Here is a 16,756-nt window from a genome sequence, read left to right as displayed (position 1 = left end):
GCAACTAAAGATCCTGCATGCCACAACTAAGACCTGGAGCAGCCAAATAAATAAATATTAAAAAACAAAAACAAAAAAACCTATTCAGATGTAACCTTCTATGTGACTCCCACATAGGAAAAAAAAAGATATACAGATGGAAAATAACATGCATATTAAGGTACTCCTAAAGTATCTTTGTAAACCATCTAAATGTTAAACAGTAAGAGATTCATTAAACGAATTATAATACTGGGACTTCCCTGGTGGTGCAGTGGTTAAGAATCCGCCTGCCAATGCAGGCGGCATGGATTCAAGCTCTGGTCCAGGAAAATCCCACATGCCGTGGAGCAACTAAGCCCGTGTGCCATAACTACTGAGCCTGCGCTCTACAGCCTATGAGCCACAACTACTGAGCCCGCATGCCACAACTACTGAAGTCCACGCACCTAGAGCCCATGCTCCACAACAAGAGAAGCCACCACAATGTGAAGCCTGCGCACCGCAACAAAGGGTAGCCCTTGCTCACCACAACTAGAGAAAACCCACACACAGCAACGAAGACCCAATGCAGCCAAAAATAAATAAATAAATTTATTTATTAAAAAAAATTATAATACTATCATAGAATGGACCATTATAGCCATTAAAAAGAATCAGCCATATCTATTTCATACTGGTATGGAACAATCTCCAAGATATACTATTAAGAAAAAAAAATGAAAATACAAAACTGTGTACACAGTATAACATATGCAGAAAATACACATTAATAGATACGCACATAGCTGTAAAGAAATAAAATATTTCTTGAAGAACACAAGAAACTTGTTACAGGAATCACATCTAACTACGTAAACTGGGTGAGCAGAGTATGGGCACAGGAGGAAAATCTACTTTTCCCTACATACTCTTGACCTTTTAAAATTTTGGACTTTGTGCCTCTTAGTTATTTGTTGCTGCCAAACACAGTGAGTTAAAATAAGAAACATAACTTTATATAGCTTTTTTTATGGGTCAGGAATTTGGGAGTGTTTTAGCAAAGGAGTTGTGTCTCAGGGTATCTCATTAGGTTATGGTGATTGGGGCTAGCTCCTGCACATGGCTAGCATGTTGGTGCTCATTGGTGGTAAAAAACTTTAGTTCGTTGTCATGAGGGCCTCTCCGTAGGATGACTGAGCGTCCTCATGACACAGCAGTTGACTTTCTTATTATGGGCATCCAAAAGAAAACAATGTGGAAGCAACAATACCTAGCCTCAGAAACAGCCCATCATCAATGCCACACATCAATGCACATCATCAATGCCACACACAACTCTAACACATTCTATTTGTTAGAAGCAAGTTACTAAGTCTGGGCATATTCAACAACAGGGAAATTAGCCTCTACCTTTTAAATGAAAGAATGTCAAAGAACTTGAGAGAGATACTTTAAAAACCAAAACATGCATATTGCATTTTGGTAAATACAAATAGAGTAACATTAGAAAATTAAATTAAAAGATGCATTTAGTTCTGTGGAAGACAAACTTTTTTTTTTTGGCTGCATCACACGGCTTTGCGGGATCTTAGTTCCGCAACCAGGCATTGAACCCAGGACCTCAGCAGTGAAAGCACCGAGTCCTAACGACTGGACCACCAGGGAATTCCCAACAAACTTTTATCATTAACCAAAAGGATGAGAGAGAGTACTGGGAGATTTAACTTTTATGAAATGACAACACTTACTTCAATCCCTACATTTCTATGTAACATCCCACCCATAACACTATACTTCTGAGAAGTCACAGTAAGCAGAGCAGCAATTTGATAAATGTATAACTAAAGGACTATTTTGAAAATGGCTCTCAACAGTGCAATATATCAATGAGTACCACCTATTCATATAAATATGTTGTGAAAACACTGAGAAATTAAATCACATAATCTTTAATAATGATGATGATACTGAAGTTTAATAACATCCATGATAACGATTTCATGTGCCAGCACCTTACCTAGTAGTACATACTCTTCCATTTTTTATTTTACATTTCACCCTCACAACCCCAAGTGTACAGTGTGCATTTTACAGTATACAAATGAGCAAACGGAGGCACAAGAAGCTATAGGAAAACTGCCCAACGTCATCTACAACGAGAAGTTTGTCATGTATTCTAAATATATGGTTCCCAGAACTAAGCACCACATTCAAGAAATACACTGTTCTTTGCCCATTTTCCTTCATTTGGAATAATCTTTTTACATTATTTTCCCTAAGATTGTGGTTTGGTGGCTCTGTAAAACTACATGACACAAACTGAATTTGCTTAAAAAAAACAAAGGAAACTGTTTTCTCCCCAAGTTCTCTAATTGTAGAACTATGTAAACACACACTGACTCACATACAACTGGAAAATAAAAAAGAGGTTACTGTCATTTTTTCTTTCTTTACATTTCAATTTTCTAAAATGTGTTCTAAGTTTAACAATTAAAACCATTTAAAAAATGTTAAGAAACCCTACAAATAAGGGGGTATAAGGGGGAAGTATCAACCTGCCACAACTTCCTACATGAAAGGTTTGATTACACATAGAAGAGCCCAAAGGCTGAGCTTGCTACTTCCACCTACTATACAGTCACTCCAAAAGTACAAGCCCTATCAAGTCAGCTTCGTACATGTCCCCAGCAATGTACATTACTTGTAGTCTCTGATGCTATAAAATTAACCTTCATCCCACAGGGGCCTAAAGGAGATGATTAAGAATTGATAGTCCCTGCTTTAAAAAAAATGCAACACTGACTATGTTATTACTGACTACAATCTTTCACATTTAGTATAATTTTCCTCAGGGTAGGATTAAATCTATAAGTTTGGGGAAGGGAAAATGACCTATTCTAAATAATTTAAAGTACTGCTCTATATACTTAGACTTTCACTATTTCAGACAAATGACACATTTATATGAATGCTTCACAGAGATATTACTTTTTAGTTCTCCAGTATTTTTAGATAAATCATATGGTTCAAATATTACTTTCCTATGTGAGTTGTATTAGTCTACCTGATGAACATTTCATTCAATTTTTAATACAAGAGAAGGTGACGGGAATTCCCTGGTGGCGCAGTGGTTAAGCATCCGCCTGCTAATGCAGAGGACACAGGTTCGAGCCCTGATCAGGGAAGATCCCACATGCTGTGGAGCAACTAAGCCCGTGTGCCACAACTACTGAGGCTGCGCTCTAGAACCCCCAAGCCACAAGTACTCAGCCCGTGTGCCACAACTACTGAAGCCCGTGCGCCTAGAGCCCATGCTCCACAACGAAAAGCCACCGCAATGAGAAACCTGCGCGCCACAACTAGAGAAAGCCTGTGCAAAGCAACAAAGACCCAACGCAGCCAAAAATAAATTTATTTTAAAAAAAAGAGAGAGAAGGTGACAACTGTTACATAAAGCACAAATCCCTAGTGGTCCATAAATATGAATAATTACTATTCTGAACATAACTGAAAGTAATCTGATCTATCTAATGAAACATATTATTTAATTATTATATTTGCATAAATTGTATGCTATCTTCATAAAGGACTATAACTGGTATTGCTTTCATAAAATCAAACCTCTCCCTTCGCCCAAGGGCCCCCTTCCCGATCAGACAGCGGGCAAGATGTCTGGGTGTGCACCGTCCTCAAACCCACAAGCAAGCAGATCCTCTGCGCCTCTCAGGACTCCGGTCCACGCCATGGTGGATTCCGAGCGCCTCTCGGCCCCGGCTGCTGGGCCACCTGCTCCAACTTCTCACGCCCCCGACAGGGAATTCTCCTGTTTGCTGATATTATATTGTGCCTGGTGATTCTGATCTGCTTCGGTGCCTCGACATCAGGATACTCCTCCTTGTCGGTGACAGAGATGGTCTTTGCTGCTCTCCTTGTCATCTACATGTGTGACCTGCACACCAAGATACAGATCATCAACTGGCCTTGGAGTGATTTCTTCTGAACCCTCGTAGCGGTCATCCTCTATCTGATCACCTCCATTGTTGTGCTTGGTGAGAGAGGAAACCACTCCAAAATCGTTGCAGGGGTACTGGGCCTAATTCCTACATTACTCTTTGGCTATGATGCCTACATTACCTTCCCCTTGCGGCAGCAAAGACATACAGCAGCCCCTACTGACCCTGCAGATGGCCCAATGTAGGTGAACTCCCTTCATTTCTCTCAGCAACCTGCAAATAACACCGCCATCGAAATAATTCCTCCCAGCCCACAACTGAGGTAAAAGTGCCTTTATCGAGAAAATTTGTCTTCCAGCCTGCCAATCAACTCCTCTGGGTATGGCCACCTTTATGGGTATGCCTAGGTTCCCCTTCCTTCTGCAGCATACAAACGGAGACAACAGTTCTGCCTGGACAATACCCCCACCTAAGCCACAAAATGACGGAAGAGGGTGCCTCAGATTTCAAGACTCCAGGCCCCAGGTTGTAACCCATTCCAAACAACCTCCTCAGTGTCCATGTGGGGGGGGGGGGAGGGGGGAAGGGGGCTCTGTGGAGGAATAAATAAATAATAACCAGATTATTAGGGGGAAAAAAAATCAAACCTCTCTAAGTTTCTTATTCTGCCAGATCTCAAATTTTTAAATCCTCAAAATTTTCAGTTTTCTGTTACATGTTGTTAAATCACTTCTAAATACACAAACAGTAAACGGCAAAGTTCTTCAATTTAACTAGACAACCACATGCAATCAACCTGCTACGCCTACCAAGAACAGAGCTTCTCAATGGTCAGCTAACTTCCACCCATCCATCCAATCTTCTTCTCCCTTATTTGAAAAGCTCACTGCATAGCCGTTAATTTTCATGTAGAGACTTTGTGAAAGAAGGAAATTATAGCTGTCATGATGGGATGGACCACAATTACTACCAAGTAAGGTCTATGAAAATGAGGCCAAGCATTGTATCACTGCATACTGGATTCTAAACGCTTTACATGGGAGGGATCCAGGTAGGACAGTAGAATGAGATAAGGTTCCTTAGGTCAATTCTTCATTTTACCTCACAAACTCTGTGTATACATGCATACATATCTATCTTTAGGGCCAAACATACACATAGTTTAATTTCAAAAAGAGAAAATATACCTCATCCTATTTACCTTGCACTTATTTCAAATTTCATTAACAGAAGATCAGGCCTTTCATTTCCTAATAATACAAATATTAAACAGGTATATACTTAAATAACTTTATAAATCAATGTGAATACATGCTCCTGAAAATGCCAAAGATGGAATAAGAATATTGACTGGTGCAGAAATAAACTTAGAAAATAGGAAGTTACTGGCTCTTAATGGATGGCAACAATGCCTCTGAGGGGGAAAACAAAAGACAAGAAGTGGGGAATGAGGGTTCTCAGTATTTGGTCACCTATAAGCAGCAATGTACAGGATAGAGTAACAGGATAGTACCTAGGAAGCCAGCTTTTGGCTCACTTTCTTACAGTTAAAGATGACTAGCAGGCAAATTAGTAGAACCTGGAAAGTAATATCACAGATTCTCAACTTGACAATTCATTATTATAGATTCCAGAAGTTGATAGTGAACTACAATATGCAGACTATATCTATGAAGAATGAAGAGCAATTTCATAAGATTTAAGACAGATGCCTGATTCATTTACAAATTCAAAATTTTTATCAATAAGCTGCTATATTCAAGAGCCTATTCATAAAGTACTGCTACAATAAAAACTGTCTGAAACATTTTCTTTTACATAATTTGAATTTCTTCCAGTGGAATCAAGAACATTTTGCAATAATACTCAACTTAAAATTTAAAAAAAAAAACATTATTTTCCTATATGCTTTGTCTTCGATATTATCAACTAAATTCAGGGCTTAATGGGGAACCTTAAATGATTATCAAATGCTTTAAAATTCCTTATTTATATAGCTCAAAATGTATTGTTAAGCAAAATTCAAACCTTTGATTTAAGCTTCAGAAGTTAGCTAAATTGTTCATTGTTCCAAGTAACAATCACAATGTTATTTTATTCAGTATGGTGAATATCTTATGAGAGCATGTATTGAAAAGAATGTAAACATCTTGAATACCAACTTATAAAAGGGTATTCATTAGGGTCCCACATTTTACTTTATCATATCTATTATTTATGTGACAAATCACCACTGTATTACATTACACGTGTGAGTCCTTCAAATCAGAGACAGTTATATAACTAACTGTATATGTAAGCACAGATTTTTAGGACACTATTGAAATGACTGCTTTTACAGAATAAATATAAACTTTTACAACTCCATGAAATAACACACCAAAAATCAAACCCAACTAAAATAATAGTTTAACAGCACAGCTAAGCTTTTTTGATCATTAACTATGTGCCATGAACCTTCCTAGGTAATTTATGTGTATTATCACATTTAATTCTCTTAATAAACTACAAGGTTATAGTGTTTTATCATCTCATTTTACTTGTGAAGAAACTACTGCTCAAAGAGTTGACGGCCACTCAGAGAAGAACCAGGTCTAGAATCCAGATCTTTGCCTCCAATGGTAATACTCTTCATTATAAACTTTGTTTATATTGCTGTCAAAATATACCAACGCATGACATTAAAAGAAAAAATTCAATAATTAGATTAAAATAAATACCTATGCTTGTACAGAAATTATGCTTTTGCCCTGTCAAAAAACTAAATAAAATTAATACAAACCAGAGAATCGAGCAGTAAAGAAAAATACAACTTTCTCATATAGGGTTGTATCTATTAATCACTTCAATCACTCAAAATATGTTCACTGAAAGTCTTCCAAGTCACAGAGATTATTGGAGATGTTGAGGACACACAGCAGGGAACAAAACAAAGTGCCTGCCCTCATGATGCTTATATTTTAATGAATACAAAACTAATAAAAGGAAAAATATTAAAATAATAAATTATAGCAATAGGCTAAAAAGGGAAAACAATTATGTTACCAACTCAACAACTATTCTTAATAAAATCTGTGAAAATACAAGGATTAGAATTATTCTTCCCTATCATGAAGCATATACCTTTGAGCTATTTCATGAGTTTGTAAATTGTATATTACTTATAGCAATAATTACTGCCTATAAAAAAAAATCAGAAAATAAAATCTGCCCTGTAGAGACACAAATGAAATCCACCACCCCACCAAAGTCAGTTTTGTAATATTTGTAAATTGATTTCATGGACCACACATACCTCCAGTCTTTGAATTCCCCTTTAAATAAATTGCAATATCTTACCTGTACACTAATTAGAGTTAAATAAAATTGTTGACGTGTTCATTGCATATTTGAGAGTCCCATTTTCCCTTTTAAGAATATTAGCCTATAAAAGTACTATCATTATTCCCATTTTACAGAAGAGGAAACTGAAACGTGAAAAGGTTAGGTGATTTGGGACTGCCCTGGTAGTGCAGTGGTTAAGAATCCGCCTGCCAATTCAGGGGACAGGGGTTTGACCCCTGGTCCGGGAAGATCCCACATGTCGCAGAGCAACTAACCCGTGCGCCACAACTGCTGAGGCTGTGTGCCACAACTACTGAGCACATGCACCACAACTACCGAAGCCCGCACGCTCTAGGGCCCACGTGCCGCAACTACTGAGCCCGCATGCTGCAACTACTGAAGCCCACGTGCCTAGAGCCTGTGCTCTGCAACAGGAGAAGCCACTGCAATGAGAAGCACACCACAACGAAGAGTAGCCCTGGCTCGTCGCAACTAGAGAAAGCCTGAGCTTAGCAACGTAGACCCAACGTAGCCAAAAATAAATTTTAAAAAACAAATAAATAAAACAAATAAAATATAAATAATAAATAAATAAAACATATTATATTAAAAAAAAAGGTTAGGTGACTTGCCCAAGTTTGTACTTGCCCAGCTTTGCTTATTGCACAGCACATTCCCTAAGCCACTACGCTGTGCTAAGCTAAAATTTATACTATTTTGTTTTTTACTTTCTCAAGTATCTTGTTGCCAAAAGTACCAAAGAAAACAGAAATACTCTAGAAAAGCTTGTCTTTAAAAACATGGCAGTTGACAGTACCACTATTTAATTCAAATGGCAAACACCATATTCATTGCCCAACCAACCAAACAAATGAGACATTTTTCTCTCCCAGAAAAGATGTGACTTTATTTTTCAGTTCAAATAAATATATTAATTAACAAGACATTTATTTTTAAAAGTTCCTGAACCCTAATTACAAAATAGAATGAAAAGGAATGGAATCAAGGCAAGAATTTTATCCCCTGAATGAAAGGAGATCCTGCAACTTGTGGTTTTCCTTACTGAAGCACTTGTTGCTTTGCTCTTAGGCAGGAGAGATACAATCTCAAACTGTACCCATGTTTAATGTCATACTGCAAGACAATGTACCACATTAAGGTTCATAAGTGTAAAAGGTATGCTTTCTTTCATAAAGTGGATAGTTTATGATGTGTAGGTGTAGATTTATACTAAACAACCTCAGAGCACACCTTAACTACTGAGACAAAACTAAAAGCATGTTTTACTAACAGTGGCAAAAGAATCCCTTAACACAAGACATAAAATAAGGCTTAAAGGACAAAAAGCAGAAAGAAAAGATGACGGAAAGAGAAAAGAGGAGGGGGAGATAGAAAGGAAGAGAGAAAATATAGGTTTTGCTTTACATTGAATCTGATTTAACATAGAAGGATGTCACAAACACATTAAAAATATCCTTCAGGAAAACAAAACACTACTTTCTTCACCTTAGTTTAGCTACTAAAATCTCTCACAGTCTTATTCAACAAAGAAAAAGATTACCAAAGAAGGGAGGTGTTAATTCATACTTAAATTTTTCAATTGCAAGGAGAAATTCACAATTTTAATAGTTAATTTTACTTTGTAAGACCTAAGTTATTTAAAATTATTCATTAATCTTAAAATTGGCACTAAAAGGAACCTCCTTTTTAGTGACATAAAGGTTTGACAAGACTCTGTGTTGTATCACCCACCGTCTGCCACATCCTGCTCTGATATTTATAAATGTAGTTGTGCTATTGACAGTTCTGCAACTGCTCCAGGTGTAAGGCATTAGAAGGGAGAATTCTCTTTGATCACTCCAATGTCGTTTCTTCTCTTTAGATCTAAGCAGTCTGCACTGTTCCCAGATTCCGATATATATCTACTAAAATGCCTTTTAATCTCTATATAGTTTTTTCAGGTGAAACAGGTCATAAAAAGAGATAATCAGAATAATATTTATTCATACAGGAAAGCCACATAGATTAACTATTTTTTTAAAAAAAAAAAGGTCTACAAAAGAAAATATGAGGCTCTCAATTTTAATTTCTAAATACTATGACTTAATTGGAAATGCTACATGGTTCTTAAAATATCAACTTTACAATTCTGCGTTGAACATGTTTCTATTCATTCAAACATAATTGTATAAACTTTATAAAAAATGTTTTTAGGTATTCAATATACAAAGAGTTTGGGAAAACTTTAAAACACAATTCTGAAAACTGATTCATTACTTGATGTTTGTAGGAAAAAAACAATTAAAGCACCTCTCCCCCCTCCATACACCCCAGCAGCTATCCTGTATAAAACATAAAAATACTGGCACAAGACAGTTTTCTCAAAATTCCATTAAAAACAAAACAAAAGCTTGCTTAAAATTTCACTAGAAGTTAAACATAGAGGCTTATCTAACTGTGAGAAGGGTGACAAAAAGAAAGATTGAAAAGTCAATAATGAGAGAACCAGTGAGGAATTAGAAGTAAGGATATAAGAATTCAAGTGACCAAGAGAAACGTTTAATACTTATGTGAAGAAAAGAATCAAATCTATTACTGATGGATTTATATAAATGATTAAGGAAGAAAATTTGTAATTAGGAACATATTTTACTTCCTGAAGAAAAATGGAGGAGAGAGGGCTATTTGGCAAGGAACATATACACATTTAGTAGTTTTTAATAAATGATTTCAATTACAGCAAAGAATGAATACTATTTTATCCCTAAGATCTTTGCTTTAAATGAGAGAAATATACTTTATTTAGAAAAAAATGGCAGTTACTAAAGTAATAAGAAAATGTTTACTTTTTATTATTGAATAGCAAATCATAAAAATCCATATAGCCTCAACACTTTGGGGGAGGAGAGGAAGAAGAAATAATTGATTCCAACGATGATCTACTTATACTTCAGGTAACAAAGACTGAGAAGGCACTTAAAATATTTGATTAGCTGCCCAGAACATATGCAAAAATGACTAATTTTTAACAGGTATAGAACATTAGAAAGATCAGTAAATCAATTTGAAGGAAACTTAATAGTGAACTTATATAACTTAAAACAATATAGGAATACCACAGGTAGCTGGTCATGAGGCTTCTGAAAAATACGAGTCAGAAGAAAGCAGTATTGTATATATGTGCCACATCTTCTTTACCCATTCATCTGTTGATGGACACTTAGGTTGCTTCCATGTCCTGGCTATTGTAAACAGAGCTGCAATGAACATTTTGGTACATGACTCTTTACGAATTATGGTTTTCTCAGGGTATACGCCCAGTAGTGGGATTGCTGGGTTGTATGGTAGTTCTATTTTTAGTTTTTTAAGGAACCTTCACACTGTTCTCCATAGTGGCTGAACAGAGTGAAGTAAGTCAGAAAGAGAAAAACAAATACTGTATGCTAACACATATATATGGAATCTAAAAATAAAAAAGGTCATGAAGAACTTAGGGGCAAAATGGGAATAAAGACACAGACCTACTGGAGAATGGACTTGAGGATATGGGGAGGGGGAAGGGTAGGCTGTGACAAAGTGAGAGAGTGGCATGGACATATATACACTACCAAACGTAAAATAGCTAGCTAGTGGGAAGCAGCTGCATAGCACAGGGAGATCAGCTCGGTGCTTTGTGACCACCTAGAGGGGTGGGATAGGGAGGGTGGGAGGGAGGGAGACACAAGAGGGAAGAGATATGGGGACATATGTGTATGTATAGCTGATTCACTTTGTTATAAAGCAGAAACTAACACACCATTGTAAAGCAATTATACTCCAATAAAGACATTAAAAAGAAACTTGATGTGCCTTTAAAATGGCCAAGTAGTGCCTGAAGAAGAAAATTAATGAAGAATTCTAAGGCAAAAAAAAAAAAAGCCAGTATTACCACACTTTTGGTCTGCAATTCCTCTTTTATTCCTAGAGGATTTAAAAGGTAAAATGAATTATACAATAATTATAAATCTGTGTTAACGAGCACACAATGTATAAAGATATAATCAGGAACAACAACAATATAAAGGTGGAGGATGGAGATATAAAGGGGCACAGTGTTTATGCCACTGAAACTCAGTTGGTACTATTCAAACTAGGTTGTTATAAATTTAGAATGTTAATTGTAATCCCCAAATTAACCAAGAAAATAACTAAAACACATACAAAAAAGTAAATAAGATGGGAATCAAAATGGTATACTACCAAAAATTTAAAAATATAAACAAATGAGTACTTGTCATGGACTAACTGTGTCCTCCCAAAACTCATATGTTGAAGCCCTAACCTCCAAGATTTCAGAATGCAACTATATTTGGAGATTGGGGCTTTAAAGGAGTCATTAAGTTAAAATGAGGCATTTATGTTAGGCCCTAATCCAATCTAACTGGTGTCTTTATAAGAATTAATAGGAACATACACAGAGACACGAAGTGTATGCACAGAAGAACAAATATTTGAAGAAGCAGCAAGAGAAGAAGGGACCCTGAAGAAACCATAGTAGCCAACACCTTGATCTTAGACTTCTAAGCTTCCTTGATCTGTGAGAAAATTAGTTTCTCTTGTTTAAGCCACCCAGTCCATGGTTATTATTTCAGTACTTAACTGAAATTATATACTATTCTGTATTATTTCCTTTTCTGTTACATAAGTGCTATTATTTAAATGAAACAATATGAATAATTAACAAGTGGCAATTAGTAATAATTAAAAGAAGGACTAACTAAACAGTGTATGTATGGGAAAACATAACAATCATTTCTTTTGTTTAAATAAATATAGCAACTTATTTTAACTTTTTAAAACTCTTTTTACGTATTTAAATTTCTACAGGCCATATTGTATGTTCTTAACGTACATAAATATAAGATTTTTAAAAAGAAGAGTAAGTACAGTTGGATTAAACAGATGTTACCAAAATTTAGAAAAAAATAACAATGACGTGTTCCTTTTTGTCCCATGAAATAAAAGAATATTTTAACTCTGTGTGTTTCCTTTCCAATAATACTTCTTTGAACTGATTAAAACCATAGGATACCTTCTTTAATGTGTGGTAAAACTGAATATAGTTAAAAGTACATTTCACTTTGACTTATGGTTCTGCTGTTATCTCCACATTCTTGGTGTCAGTCCAACATGATGACATCAAGCTAAACATTCTTTCAACAAAAGCATTTGAGCATGGAATACTTAGGATTTTATTTACTAGCAATAGCAGCCATTTAGATATACAAGAATTAGTTTCTAGCTCTACAAAATATTCATCTACCTTGAATCTGTCTAAATTCTTGTTCTGGTATTCCAACTGCTTATTCAATCATGTCCTTTGCATTTACAGATTCATTACATATACTATCCATGCCTAAAATGAACATTATTTCAAAATACTCCAAACCACAATGGTGATTGCAATTTCTGTTATCAAAGTTGGAGTCCAAGTAACTTACAGTTTTAGTAAAGACATTGAGAAAGCCCTATTTAAGTTGGCTGCCCTTCTATAGTAAACTTTCCCCCCTCTTGAGATATAAAGCAGTCATATTACACAAAAATGAATCATTTGTTTGTTGTATGAGTTTTTCCTAGCCTCCTTATGGCCTCTTCAAATATCATCAAACACTTTTGGAGAAATGGCATATAAATTTTTGTTTTACTGTAATCTTTCTCTGCATTCTCATCTTCAATGTATTGCCACATTAGATAACGACATTCTTCTTGTCTCACATTCTAAAAATATTATACTGCAGGACATATTTTCTAGGTCCAGCAACAATTATAGCCATCTTTTAGGCACATGTCCAAGGAGGCTATCTCCTTCCATTTTTTTTAAGTCAAAAATCACATTAAGTGCATCTGTACTTTTTTAAAAAACTGAAAAGTGACCAAAAATGTTCACTATGAAAGCATCAATATCATAGGTAAGCATATCACATCCCTTTTTTTTAGCAGTGTTGTATACAAGGTGTACAGGATATTTAGAAGATAAAATATTTTCATTAATAAGTTTATACTGAATAGAATTTGTCAAAATTTAAATTTGCACTGTCTGTCAAATATGTAGATGAGAAAAGTCTAGAAATTATATTTGGACATGATATCAACAATACTGCTTTATGTTGCTTGTGGTTTCATTAAAATCTTCAAAAACATGTTTTAACAAATTAAATTATCTAAGAGCTAATGGGAACATTTTCTTGTTGACATGATTTGTCACATCACTTGATATATCAAAGTATGATTATTGGTAAGATCTGACAGAATGAGCTCTACATTGTCAATGTTAACCTTTACTCTTCATATGACTTCCAGTTCTTCTTTTATAGAGGTGATGATTTTTGCCAAGTAACATTCTCTTTCAACGTTTCAGCATATTTTTCCATAGCTACCATAAGAGTTATTGTTGTTAAACTACCGAACAAGGAAAAATCGATCTAAACCTGGTGTGATATGGGGAAATTATCTTAAAGCCCTGGTAGACTCCAAGTAAGCAAACTATCCCAGAGGACACAGAACGGAAAGGGCCTACCAACCAAATTAAGATGCTTAACACAGATGTATCCATTTAAAACACACAAGAAGCAAGGGAGAGAGTTGGAGTAAGTTAACACACAGGGTGCAAACAAGTATAAGGACCACACTGCCTGAATGTTCAAACATCATCTGCTTTTCACCTCATCTGCCTTCCCTGATGATGATGGTATCATTATGAGAACAGGGCCACAGTTTGAGCAAGGGGGCCTACAGACAGGAGTCCCTGGGAGATATTAAAAATCAGGAACACTTTGGAAAAGAGCCTGAACAGTCATGGCTTTATTTGCTTTTCCTGGGTTATATGCATGTGGGGGTTAGAATGATAACATAGTAAGTTTCACTAATGAGTGATCTTTGGAGAAGTGAGCCTAGTGGTATATGATCATAATATGGTCTTTCCATCTCTTTCTGTGTATCAGTAATACTCTTGTTTGTTACAACACAGGTTTTCTTTATTCTGTCTTTAGCAGTCTTACAGGTAACAAACTTACTTGCTATTTATATTTAACAAATTGTATCAACTTTGCCTGTTTCCCAAGCTACTTGTTTATTTACTATCTATACTTAAAATATCCTATGAGTTTTGCCTCAGTCTTAAAACCTACCAGGTTACTATCTATGAATTTCATCTACCTTGTTATTATTCTTGTCTTTACAGAAGAACTGAACTATTTTCAAAATACCTGTAACAAAAAACACGTATTACAGGTGGCATATGCTAACGAAAAACATATAGAATTAAATGGTTTATGGGGACTTCCCTGGCGGTCCAACAGTTAAGAGTTTGCCTTCCAATGCAGGGGGTGCAGGTTCAATCCCTGGTCTGGGAGCTAGGATCCCACATGCCTTGCACCCAATAAACCAAAACATAAAACAGAAGCAATATTGTAACAAATTCAGTAACAACTTTAAAAATGGTCCACATCAAAAAATTTTAAAAATCGTAAAAAAAATGGTTTATGAATACTTTGATGATGACTGAATTCTTACTCTTATTCTTGGCCCTAATTTTAGATCTACAGTTCACAGCACCTAGCATTCAGTTAGTGTAGCCACACTGAACTGGTATTTGTTGTGCAGTATTTGCTTTTTCAGTAACCTAGAGTGATAGAGAAAATGGAAGACTGTAATCCAGTTGTTCTCAGAGGTGAAGGAGAACATAAATGAATAAGAAAAGAAGACAAAACCCCAAAATCAACCAATCAAGTGCATTAACAGAAAACAAAAACCAGAACCTTCCCGGATGGGCTGTCCCTGGATAGACTTCTTAAACAGCGTAAAGCTCAACCTCGTTCATTCACCACAATAGATTCAAGCAAGATTATATCAAGATTGTTCACTTAAGGCTCTAAATATTTTATCACATTTTACTTAAAATTTAGATGACATAGCTTATGTTACCAGCTACTACCTAGCACAATGACTAGCACATAGCAGATGCCCAACAAATATCTGCTTTATGTACAAAGGAATCAGTTCTTCCTATTAATGACTGCCAAGGAAAATCTGAAGAATTCTCCTTCTAAAGAAAAGTACTTCTAAAGGAATGTTTTTCAAAACTCTGTGGTTACCCGAGTCATAAATTATAACTGGGCAATTATGTAGTTGAATCATCAATCAGATGTAAAAGAAAAGCCCTCTCAAAATAGTAGGGGAACTAAAAACCCAAACAAGATGTTCAACTGAAGGCTAGATTGAAATAAGTATTTTTATGTGAATAAGAGCCAAAAAACTGGTTGTTCTGTCCATGAATGGGTAAATTTACATTCTGTTAAGATGAAGAAAATTCAGAAAAATGGGGGGGAAAATAGCCCTTTCCAAACTTTCCAAACTTTCTTTTGAAAAGTAGGATAGGGACTTCCCTGGTGGTGCAGTGGTTAAGAGTTTGCCTGCCAATGCAGGGGACACGAGTTCGAGCCCTGGTCGGGGAAGATCCCACATGCCAAGGAGCAACTAAGCCCGTGCGCCACAACTGCTGAGCCGGCACTCTAGAGCCCGCAAGCCACAATTGCTGAGCCCACGTGCCACAACTACTGAAGCCCGTATGCCTAGACCCCGTGCTCTGCAACAAGAGAAGCCACTGCAATGAGAAGCCTGCACACTGCAATGAAGAGTAGCCCCCGCTCACCGCAACTAGAGAAAGCCCGTGCACTGCCACTGGAGAAAGCCTGTGCGCAGCAACAAAGACCAACACCGTCAAAAAAAATTAATAAATAAATTAATTAATTAAAACAAAAAGAAGCATAATTTTTTAAAACATTCATTATCTCATAAATCCTTACAACTTCCACCTGCAATAAGCATTAACCTCCATTTACAGGTGAAAGGCCCATAAAAGTTGCTCATGCTTTCGTAGCCAATAAAGTGACAAAGCTTGAACTCAAACCCAGTTCTAATGGACTCCCATGGCCCCAAGAGCAAGCCCATGCTTTTGACTTGTTATGTCGCCTCACTGATTATTGAATAAACAAATGAAATTTGTAACTTGAATCAAGTTGATATCACTCCCCTTTGAAGCATTCCTAGAATCTATTTTCGATTTATTTTTTAAATGTAGTAAAACAGGTATATACAAAATTTACCTTTTTAATCATTTTAAAGCATACAGTACATTTGCATTGTTGTACAACGATCACCACTATTTATCTCTACAACTCTTTTCATCTTGTAAAACTGAAACGCTATTCCCATTAAGCAGTAACTCTTCATTTCCCCCTCCCACAACTCCTGGCAACCACCATTCTACTTCCCATCTCTATGAATTTGACTAACCTAGGTACCTCATATAACTGGAATCATCATCATTAGTCCTTCTGTGACTGGGTTATTTCACTTAGTATATATGCTCAAGATTCACCCATATTGTAGTATGTGGTAGAATTTCCTTATTTTTTAAGGTTGAAAAATATACCATTGTGTGCATATATCACATTTTGTTTATCCATTCATTCACTGAA

General features: G+C 36.0%; 1 protein-coding gene and 1 pseudogene across 8 annotated transcripts in view; one reads left to right on the top strand and one right to left on the bottom strand.

The window, feature by feature from the left end:
• Positions 1-16,756, bottom strand: part of ADK (adenosine kinase) — a 486,537-nt gene that overhangs the window by 289,796 nt on the left and 179,985 nt on the right. The gene's annotated exons all lie outside the window — the stretch shown is intronic.
• Positions 3,705-4,221, top strand: LOC309835035 (proteolipid protein 2-like; annotated as a pseudogene). Its single transcript has one exon. The product of its transcript is annotated as a proteolipid protein 2-like (transcript).

The sequence above is a fragment of the Grampus griseus genome, assembly GCF_964374135.1.
Source record: "Grampus griseus genome assembly, chromosome: 16".
NCBI lineage: Eukaryota > Metazoa > Chordata > Mammalia > Artiodactyla > Delphinidae > Grampus > Grampus griseus.
This window is presented reverse-complemented; position numbering and strand designations above follow the sequence as displayed.